At 50.0% G+C, this 10,883-nt stretch overlaps 2 pseudogenes; both read right to left on the bottom strand.

The window, feature by feature from the left end:
* Window positions 1-7,389: 7,389 nt before the first annotated feature.
* LOC133904386 (DEAD-box ATP-dependent RNA helicase 30-like) lies at window positions 7,390-9,252 on the bottom strand (annotated as a pseudogene).
* A 138-nt stretch (window positions 9,253-9,390) lies between these two features.
* Window positions 9,391-10,774, bottom strand: LOC133905408 (protein psi1-like; annotated as a pseudogene).
* Window positions 10,775-10,883: the final 109 nt, after the last annotated feature.

Genomic DNA, 10,883 nt, shown 5'->3' with positions numbered 1-10,883 from the left:
GATGTTGTTTAGCTTTCAGAGGTTGACTCTGAACTTCATGTCACGTGGGGAGGTTAAGCGTCCTGCTTGTAACCAATCCTTTCCATTAATGAAAATGTTCTTATTCTTTCTGGTGGCTTTGTCGATGGACGGAAGACCATACGGTAGCCCTGCGGTTTTTGGTCCATCTGGTCTGGACCTTTGTTCGGAGTGTTCAGAGAGTTTTCCCTGTGTTGTCACGGTGAGTAGGCTCTGACTGTTCCGCCCTGCTCGTCTGTTAGACTTTCGAGGCGCAGGATAGCCCTTAGCACAACAAGTCCCTCAGTGGCGACCAGCACCCAGCCCGAGTGGGAGCTTGTGGCCTTGTGGTCGTTATCCCGTGTCATTAGTACCTTTGACATTGCGCGAGCAACGATCGCATACTGTGCCAGAGCTCTCAGCCATATGGTCATTTTAACTTACTGGTCGCCAGGTCCCGTAGTGGCTGTTGAGCGTTGTCCCGTGCTGTGGTCATAGAGCCAATCTGGTGGGGGTTCGTTGCTAGTTGTGAAATCCTACAAAATAGAGTCTGCTCTTTTGAACTTTTTAAAACTTACAAGTCTTATTCCACGCTCGTCCGAAAGGTTCTGCAAAATAGAGAAATAGGCCCGTCTCCGAGCAACCCTACACATAGAACTTGCGTAACAGGGCGATGTTCCAGGAGTTGTGTAATTAACGGCCGTCCTCCATAGCTAGCTTGACCGCACCAGGTCGGGTGACATCGACTACCCTGTAGGGCCCTTCCCACTTGAGGGAGAGTTTATTCCGACCAGCCTTATTCTGAATTTGTCTAAGGACGAGGTCGCCTATGACCAGTCTCCGCTCCCGGACCTTGCGGTTGTGATAGCTCCTGAGGCTTTGTTGATATCGGGCAGCTTGAATGAGAGCACACTCGCGAAACTCTTTGATCAGGTTTACATCATCCTCTCATCGCGCTACCTGGTCATTGTCCAAGTAGTTGGCCACTCGAGGCGACTAAAGGGCGATCTAGGAGGGAAGCATTTCCTTTGCTCTAGAAACAAGGAAGAAAAGGGGTTTTGGCCGTAGCCCTACTGGGAGTCGTTCGCAACGACCAAAGCATTGTGGGTAGTTCGTCCACCCAGCGTCTTGAATAGTTTATAAGCCAATCAAAGACCCGGGTTTTGATCCCTTGCAGCATCATCCCATTTGCTCTTTCGACCTATTCGTTGCTCTGTGGGTGTGCCACAAACACATAGCAAACTTTGGTCCTGATCTCTTCGCGGTAGTTCTGGAAAGCACTACTAGTGAACTGAGTCTCATTGTCTGTAATTATGCGATTTGGACTACCAAACCGCACTATCAGCCCCCGTGTGAATTTAATCGCTACTGCGGCGATGATCTTCCTGACGGGCTCGGCCTCTATACACTTGGTGAACAGCAATTCAAAACTGCCTGGGGCTTTAGGAAACAGTCCCACGATATCGAGCCCCCAGACAGCGAAAGGCCAAGAGAGTGGTATAGTTTGCAGTGCTTGGGCTATTAGGTTGGTTTGTCGGCCATGGTACTGACATGACTCGCACTGTTTCACTAGCTCACAAGCATCCTGGAGGGTAGTGGGACAATAAAATCCTTGTCGGAACATTTTTCTTACCAGAGTGCGGTATGAAGCGTGGCTACCACAGATGTCTCCATGGATATTAGAGAGCATTGTGCTCCTCTCTTCTTGAGTGATGCATTTCAGTAAAAGACTGTTGCTCCCCCGACGATAAAGGCGTTCCTCTACCAGGGAGTATATGCGGGCTTACCATGAAACCTTTTCTACTGACGCATCATCATCAGGGATTGCTCAATTCTGAATGTAGTCCAAGTTCTGATCCATCTAGGTCATACCCGAATCGAGTAGGGCAACCACATGATAGCCACCCGAGGTCGACGTCACCAAAGGAGGTGTTGGCTTTGGTGCTTCGTTTCCAAACGGAGCATCCCCTTCACCTTGGTCCGAGACCGCAGTGGATGGTCGTGTGAGTCTTTCTTCAAAGATTCTAGTCGAGACAAGTTTGCGAGTAGAATCTAGACGTGCCAGCTCATCAGCTAGGAAGTTGTCCTTGCGAGGGACTTGCTTGACTTCGAAACCGAAAAAACATCGCTCCAGTCTCCTCACTTCGGCGAGGTATGCCGCTATTGTCGGATCAGAGCACTGAAACTCATTATGCACTTGGTTAACAACCAGTAGTGAGTCCCCTATCACTAACAGACGTTTAATCCCAAGTGCAGAGGCTGCCCGCATTCAAGACAAGAGGCCCTTGTATTCCACAATATTGTTAGTGGCTAGAAAATATAATTAAACTACGTACCTAAGGATGTCGCCGGTTGGTAAGGTCAGGACCACTCCAGTCCCTGCTCCCTTCAGCGTGAATGACCCGTTGAAGTGCATGGTCTAGTGCTTGTCTATCTCTGGTTGATGTACCTGCTCGGGCTCAAAGGACTATCACTCGGCCATAAAATTGACCAGCACCTGGGACTTGATAGCCGTTCGAGGATGAACTGGAGATCGAACTCCCCGAGCTCTACTGCCCACTTTGTTGTTCTTCCTGCCGCATCCCTATCGTGAAGAATTTCTCTGATCAGGAGCAAGGAGATTACCTTGATTTTGTGAGCCTAGAAGTAGTGCCTGAGCTTGCGAGAGGCTATTAGAATGGCATATAGCAGCTTCTGAGCCTGTGGGTACCGATCCTTCGCGTCGTGTAGGACCTTACTGACGTAGTACACTAGTCATTGATGACCTTCTTGCTCAATGACCAGTACCGCGCTCGCGACCTATGGGGTAGCTGCAACATAGAGCAAGAGCCCCTCGTCTGATCGAGGTGCGGTTAGTACAGGAGGGGAGGAGAGGTACCTTTTTATATCTTAGAGGGCCGTTTTCACCTCCGGGGTCCACCAAAAGTGGTTGCTCCTCTTTAGGAGCTTGAAGAGCGGCCGCCCCCTCTCTCCCAGCCTTGAAATGGATCTGCTCAGTGTTGCCACACATCCCGTTTATTTCTGGACTTCTTTTATCCTGGTCGGGGACTTCATCTGGTCGATGGCTCTAATCTTGTCAGGGTTTGCCTATATTCCTCGACTAAAAATGAGGAATCCGAGCAACTTCCCTGATGGGACTCCAAACGTGCACTTCAATGGGTTCAGTTTCATGTGGTATTTTCGAAGGTTGTCGAACGTTTCCTGAAGGTCCGCGACTAGATCGTCCTTAGTTTGACTCTTCACGACCACATCATCCACGTATACCTCAACGTTTCTACTGAGGTATGGTCGAAGAATGAGCTGAATACAACGCTGGTAACTGACAACGGTACTTTTTAAACCAAAAGGTATTTTTACATACCAAAATAGTCTTCTCCTAATCCTCCCGAACCACCGATTTGTATTCCATGTTCGAGGAGTACGTTGCGGCGCCCCCGAAGATGTGGTGGACCATGTGATCGCTTTGCTGGTACCCCAGTGCCAACTGGTCAACGTCGGCCCCATCCTCACCATCCTCATCGAGCCTAGACTTATGCTCCACAAGCTCCTTGTCGATGATGCCCCGCACGACCTTACACTCGGTCCGGTCATGGGCATCCGTGCGGTGGATTGGGCAGTAGCCACGGACCTTCTTCCCCTCCTTTTTCTTAAAGTGCCGGCGCGGTTGGCCGGTCTGCTCGACCGCCATGACGCCGGACAATCATTCCTTGCGTTTGTTCTTCTTTTTCTCCTTCCGGCCGACCCCTTTGGAGGAGGCTGGCTGATTGAAGGTCGACCGTGACAGGGCGTCAATCTGACACTCTCAGGCCTAGGCGGCTTGTGCGCACTTGTCTGTGAGCTCGAAGAGCTCGGTAGTGCTTCGGATTTCCTTAGTGTTCAGCTTCTCGACCATCTTTTGGTCTCTGACCCCTCTCTTGAATGCTATGACAACGGATTCACCTGTGATCCTTAGAATGGTGTTTCAACGCTCGGTGCAGCGCCGGATGAAGTCCCGCAACAACTCACCTTGTCGCTGTCTAACCTGGTATAGGTCGTCCTTGACCCCAGGTCTGGCATAGGTCTCTTGGAAGTTGGCGACAAAGTAGTCGCACAGATCCTCCTAGGAGTGAATCAACTCATGGGGGAGGTTCATTTGCCAGAACCGGGCTGAACCGACCATCGAAGTAAGGAAGTAGTTGGCCATGACTTTCTCGTGGCCTCCTATGGCCTGCACCATGGTGGTGTAGATCTGCATGGGCTCCTCAGAGTTGGTCGAACCATCATACTTTTCAGTTAGGACCGGCCGGAACCTGTCCGACCAGCGCACCTCTCGCAGCCGGGTTGATAGGGCATTGCACCTTGTCCCGTAACGAGGAGTCACCCGTTGATGGGCGACGACGCGTGCTCGGGGAGAGAGACAACGGTCACGTGGTCCAGGGGACGGGATGGAGGAATATGAGGAGGCGAGTGGTAGGGTTGTTTGCCCTTTTTCTGCTCTCACCGGGTGCGGTCCTCCTGCACTCGGGTGGCCACCTGGCTCTAAATAATGCCGCGGAGGTCACATTGGCGCAGAGAGTCATGCAGGTCAGAAGGTTGGCTATCTCAACGCGGCAGGGGTCTCCGAGCACTCCCCGTTACCGAGGGAGGACGGGTTCTTTCCTACCGTGGAGCCTACCGTGATTCTTGGTGACCGCGGCCTTCATTAGTCTGAGCGACGGACATGGTGTTTGCCGTTGTAGTTTGGCGTCAGGCGGTCTCAACCAGGAGAGCGAGATCATGTAACCATGGCGCTACTGGCGAACCCTCCGATACTGCTACTGGTGTGTGGCTAAGAAGTATTCACACGGTGTGCAGATTCTGTGCAGGCGTCATGATCTCATAGTCGAGCTGTTGAGTGCAGAGCGGCGACATATTGTGAGGGGGAGCCCCCAGCATTTATGTGGCGTGACAACCTTGGTGACGATGCTGCCAAAGACTGTGTCCTCTGCGGTAGCTCCTCTGGGCAACGTTGTGGTGGCTGGGGCTGTGTCAAAGCATCCCTGTGCCCGACACTGGTCTGGTTCCCCATTGGACGCGTGGCCTGGGGATCATCGCCTGCACCCTAAACACGGGAGCCTCCGCTGCCCCCTGTTGCATGATCTATCATGCAAACCTCCCATTGAGCCTCGGAGCCTTCGGACTCCGGTTCGGTGTCCCATTCCTGGAGCACACCATGCTCATTTAGGTCATATCCCATGATGAATACCTCACGGTGACTGGGGTCCTTGGAACGGGACTCAGCGATTGCCGTGGATCCGGCTATGGGTAGCCTAATCTAATCTCTAACACCTACTGAAACACAGAAACGCGTCCCCCTACCTAGCGCACCAACTGTCGAGGGTTAATCCCTAATAATTATTCCGGGGTATACCGGTCGAAGGGCGCGTGAACGACGTTTGCGATGTGTATATGTTTGTGTGAGTGTGTGACGAACTTAAGAACACTGGGGTTATCCAGGTTCAGACATCCTAAAGGATAACAACCCTACATCCTGTGTATTTGGTTATGAGTGTTTGTGAACCAGTTACAGATATGTCCCTACAAACTGAGTCCTCATCTGTTTATACACCAGAGAGATATAGAGAGCTTACTAGTGGGTCCCGTTTAGTAGACCCATGCCTGACTAGATATTCTACTCTTGGATCATATCGTGGAGAACCGGGTGAACCCAACTTGCCTTGAGACCCCTGCATGCCTGTCCCATCCGTGAGACACCTCCACACCTGCCTCCCCCCGTCGCCCAACCTGTCTCATCGCCGTGCGCTATAAGATCGTCTGCCAAGCCGTCCTATCCCTACGCCCTGCGAGTCTACCTGCAAAACCGTCCACTTTCCTGGTCATTTTGCAGACCCTGTCCGTCGTGTGGTGCTACGCCGACTCGTAAGACCCTATCCATAGCATTTAATGCTACGGGACGGGTAGTACCCAACTGCATCGGCCATGACTTTGTTCACTGGATGTAGTGTCTGGGGAAGAAAAACACTTGAGTAGATAGCAATAAATGTGTTAGACGGGTTAGGTAAGGACCGGCCTAGCGACCAGCAAGGGCTGGTCGCGAGACCTTATAATATCGCAAGGAGGTTGATATCGCAAGGAGGCTGGTCGCGCAAACCTTACGCTGGCCATGCGAGCTTGGACCTAGTCGCACGATGTGCTAGGGTTCAGAAAATATCCCTCGCCGGTCGCCATATCCCTCGTGGAGCCCATTAGCTAGGACGGTCCCCATACTTAATACACTGACACCAACCCATATAAAATCTATTCTACGCTGAACTGATGTGGTTTCTATGTTATAGTCTTTTTCATGAGAAGACAAATGTGGTCAGAATGGCATGGAAATGTTTGGTTATTTGAATGTGAACCAGCCCGGGTTCGATCCCTTCTCATAAGGAAGGGGCTAGTCCCTAAAGTCTTTTTTTAAATGACTTGAAATGTGGGTATTGTGGAACTTGTATCTAGCCTAATTATATAATTTACTAGTTACGTGTCCGTGCGTTGCAATGGTTTCAAAATATTTATTCAATTATCATACTATGGTATGTTTGTTTCAATGTGTTTGATACTGTTGCAACAATATGAAGCAAGAAGGAAAATATGACCTCATCTACATCCTCTATTTTCATTGGACAGCGATAATATGAAACAAAGAGGAAAAATTATGATGTGAACCATACATACCTGGGATATTTTTCATGATCTGAAATAACTTCAACGATTTGTTGTATGGAACGATTAGCTTTAAGTTCAGATGATCCTATGATTACCTGAATTACAATATAAGACTAAAAGGGCTATTGAAGTCAATAAAGTAAATAACCATGAAAATAGCAAGTCAATTTTGCACCGCGCACCTTGTAAGGATTTTGCAAAAATTGTCAGGCTAAGGCTTCCACTTCTCTAGGCCATGTGGCACTCCAATACAAGGTTTGCCGGTCTGGCCGGATCTGGAGTTGGCAAAAGTATTGAACAATCATCAGAGCAAGGCTAAATAATCAGTATTAATAAGCATTCTGAATTCCAAAAGAAATAGTACATGTGCAACTTTTTTTATACAACATACGCTACACTACACCTACTAGGGGAAACCCCCAATACGCACCCGAGTTCGCTCAAAACTCAAACACGGATGGGTGAGGCGTTGCCACTCCACCAACGAGCCGTGTGCAGGCACCGAAATTCGACTCCAACCGGAGTCGAACCCGGCACCTGCACAAATGGCACTTAACCCACGGATGGGTGAGGCGTTGCCACTCTACCAACGAGCCGTGTGCAGGCACCGAAATTCGACTCCAACCGGAGTCGAACCCGGCACCTGCACAAATGGCACTTAACCGAGCGATCCTAACCAACTAGGCCTCAGCTTGTTTGCTGTGCAACTATTTTTCGGATCTTGGGCGCAAAACCCATATCTAGCATGCGGTCTGCCTCATCCAACACAAGGTATGTCACTCTACGTAGGTTGGTGTGACCAGCTTCCAGCATATCAATCAACCGACCAGGTGTTGCAATGACAATCTCAACTCCTAGAAGTACAAATAGCATGCTTTAGCTTTAAAAGAAACATTCATCTCAAAAGATGAAGTGGATAGAAGTGCTCAAATACATCTCCTAATTAAGGTCACGTATTTGTGGACCCTTTCGTGCACCATCATAGACACATGTGCTTCTAGTTCTTGAATATGATCCAAAATTTGTAGATTCTTCCTGTATTTGAACAGCCAATTCTCTTGTCGGGGCAAGGATTAATACGATTGGGCCATCACCTTGCTCTATAGTCATTACAATCATGAATCATTAGAACGGACATAGTTAAAAAAGCTTACAGAAACTGTACAAAAATGCAATAGCAAACAAACCTAGCCGAGGCTGTGCAGCAACATGATCCAACCCTGGTAGCAGATAGATAGTGTTTTCCCTGAGCCTGTTTATGCGATACCAATCAGGTCCCTACCCGCCAGAGCCATAGGCCAGCCTTGAGACTGAATAGGTGTTGGCTCCACAAATCCGGACTTGGCAACCGCTTGCATGCAGTAATCTTTTGAAGAGATTGTAACTCTCAGGCACGTAGCATTACTTTCAACAGATACACGGACATGCAACACTGCAGCTAGAGTAAAACTAATATTTAGACAGGACAAACCTAGGAAGTTGGCTTCCTGGAAGTACCAGACCGGCTTGGGCACATCCCGGCCCTCTACTGTGATATCCCGGAGTCGGTGGTACTGCGTCACCTCCGCCTCTGACATGGCCTGCACGGAGGGGCACTCCACGTAGAAGTTCTTCTCAAACGGTATAAGGCTCCGGAAGCCCGGCTTGGGCAGGGCGATCATGTCAAGCCCGTCCTCCCGTGGCCTCCTCCTCTACGACCACTTCTATAGCCACTGTCACTGCCTCTGCCACTCCAACCGCCTCCACCATGGCCTCTCACACCCTGTCCGAAGCACGGGTAGTCGCCAGCAGCTGAGGCAGTGGGCACGGGTGGGTGCGTGGCGGCATAAGGGTTCGCCGCCGGTGCGACCATAGGAGCCACGGCCAGGTTGCTGCATAGAAGAACAAACGAATCAATCGAGTCAGGTGAGAATTCAGCTCAGATCGAACTACATGGGCTCAAAGACGGACTATAAGAAAACATTTATATAGCATGTCTCTCAGAGTTCAGATATATGAAAACAACATTTATATAACATGTGTCTCTCATAGTTTAGATATAAAATTGCAAATGACATAGAAAGTAAAAGACAAGGACCAAACTAACGTATGCAACGCATCTGGGACGAAATATTCAAACCTTATTGATTTTGAAGAAACATATAATCTATTCATGAGACAGAGAGTACGCCATTCTAACCTTGAACCATTCTAAAAAAAGGAGATACCAATAATTTAATAATCACACCAGTAAAGAAAGGAGAAGAACTTCCCTCCTCACCCCCTGGTCTCAATTTGGAATCTAGGGGATTTTGTGTAGAATATCCTGATGTTTTGTAACCAAACAAATAATTGGAAACATGGTAGATTTGTAGACATAATCTAAATATGAAAGAAAGACAATTGGATGTTGCTACGTGCTTGATTGATTTGGGACACTGAAAAGGTCTACTTGTTCCGGCCTGCATGCACAATCTATGTGGCATAACCAATCTCTGCACACTGTAAGTCAATTTCATCCGGAGAACTTTGAAAAATCAGGAAAAAGGTTTTGAAGAAATTAATTGTCATCACAAAATCGGCACTTGTTCAGAGGATAAATCTGCGAAGCTGATGAAGTGTAACACCCATACATCACAATACAACTATCTAACCTGTGCTAAAAAAAAAACACTTGCATGCCATTTCCTTCAAGTGGCGGTGATAGTGTCTATTGCTAGAAACATATGTCTCGGAGATCAGTCTGTATTATGCAACAAACAAGTTGGACAAGGAATCAGCAGTCTCATCCGGTGGCGTCGAGGACATCCCTGGAGATCTTCATCTTTTTGGTGGCGCCCTTGTTCAGGTCCTCTAGGCTGCACGCCAGCTGCAGCTCGATCGGCGGCGCCTTCCTCGGTGCCGTCCCGCTGGACAGCTCTCCAGCGCTGGCGCCTCTGAACCCCAGGAACCCGTGGGGAATGCCACCGCTGGGGGTGCGGGGACCCGCCCCGCTGAACACGCCCCTGAATATCTCAGAGAAGATCTCCTCGGCGCTCCTCGGGTTGAAGCGAAACCCGTGGGCATCGGCGCCTGTGGCGTGCGTTGAGGTGGAGACGGAGGGGGGGGGGGGGGGCGGCCTTGAGGCCGTCACCGTACTGGTCGTAGATGGCATGCTTCTGCGGGTTGCTGAGCACCTACGACAGGGGCCAAGAAGAGGGAGCTTGAGGGGACGAGTTTCTCGGTGACGGTAGCGGTAATGGAATCCGCCAAAGGGGATCACGCGGCTATCGCTCCTGGACGAGGAGGGCGTTGTGGAGGCGCGCCTGCAGAGGGGATCTCCACAGGAGGCCGGCGTGAGGGGATCTCCATAGGGGACAAGGAGGGAACCGTGAGGTGCGCTGGAGAGGGAGCAAGATCAGGGGATTGAGAGCGGGTACAGGAGAGGGAGTAGGATTGCGCAGTGGTGGTGGTGCAGGCGTCGGCGTGGTGGAGCGAGAGCACAAGGGGAAGAGGGATCGAGACTGGAGGAAACGACAAAATTGGGAAATATGTACGGCCGTGGGGAGGGGACGCGCGGCTGACTGAGGATGGCGGCAACGGATGACGACGCAATCCAGAGCAGAACAAGATGGCACTAGGGTTAAGGAGCGTACGGGGGCCGTGCGATCCCGTGTTGGTAGAAGGGCGCAGCCAGCTGCGCGTGTTGTGGATGACGACGGCGGTGGAATGTGTAATGATGCGGTGGTTAGGGTGGCGGCGCGTTGGAGCGAGCGCAGAAGGCGTGGGGCCATCTGTCCGCACGGAACGGACGAGGGAAGGAGGCGAAACAATCGGAGGTAGGAAAATGGCTGATGATATATCTATTAGACCATCTCCAATTATATTCTCTTCATTTCGTTCTTTTTCTGATTCTTTTTCTCGTTCTCATTCCCTTTATTTTCTTTCATCTTCAACAGCTTCCTTTCAAAGGGAATCATGAAGGGGAAGAAGAGATAATCCCGTCCTGAAAGGAATGACCCTGGGAATCCCTTCGTGACGAGAACCGTGAAGGGAAACCGTTGAAACGCTGAAGGGAACGAAAATCCCTTCACAACGGGATTTTTACCCGCAACGGAAATCCCTTGGGCATAGTCTTAGGTATTTTTTTAAGTAGGAGAGACTGTTTGTTTCTTCTCTGAAATGACTTCTTGCCTAACGACCAATATTTCGTTTCCTCCCTCCCTAGCTACCATACGTGG

This window comes from Phragmites australis, chromosome 22 (assembly GCF_958298935.1).
Source record: "Phragmites australis chromosome 22, lpPhrAust1.1, whole genome shotgun sequence".
NCBI classification, from domain to species: Eukaryota; Viridiplantae; Streptophyta; class Magnoliopsida; order Poales; family Poaceae; genus Phragmites; species Phragmites australis.
The sequence above is the reverse complement of the archived record's forward strand: the minus strand, read 5'-3'. Positions and strand labels throughout refer to the sequence as shown.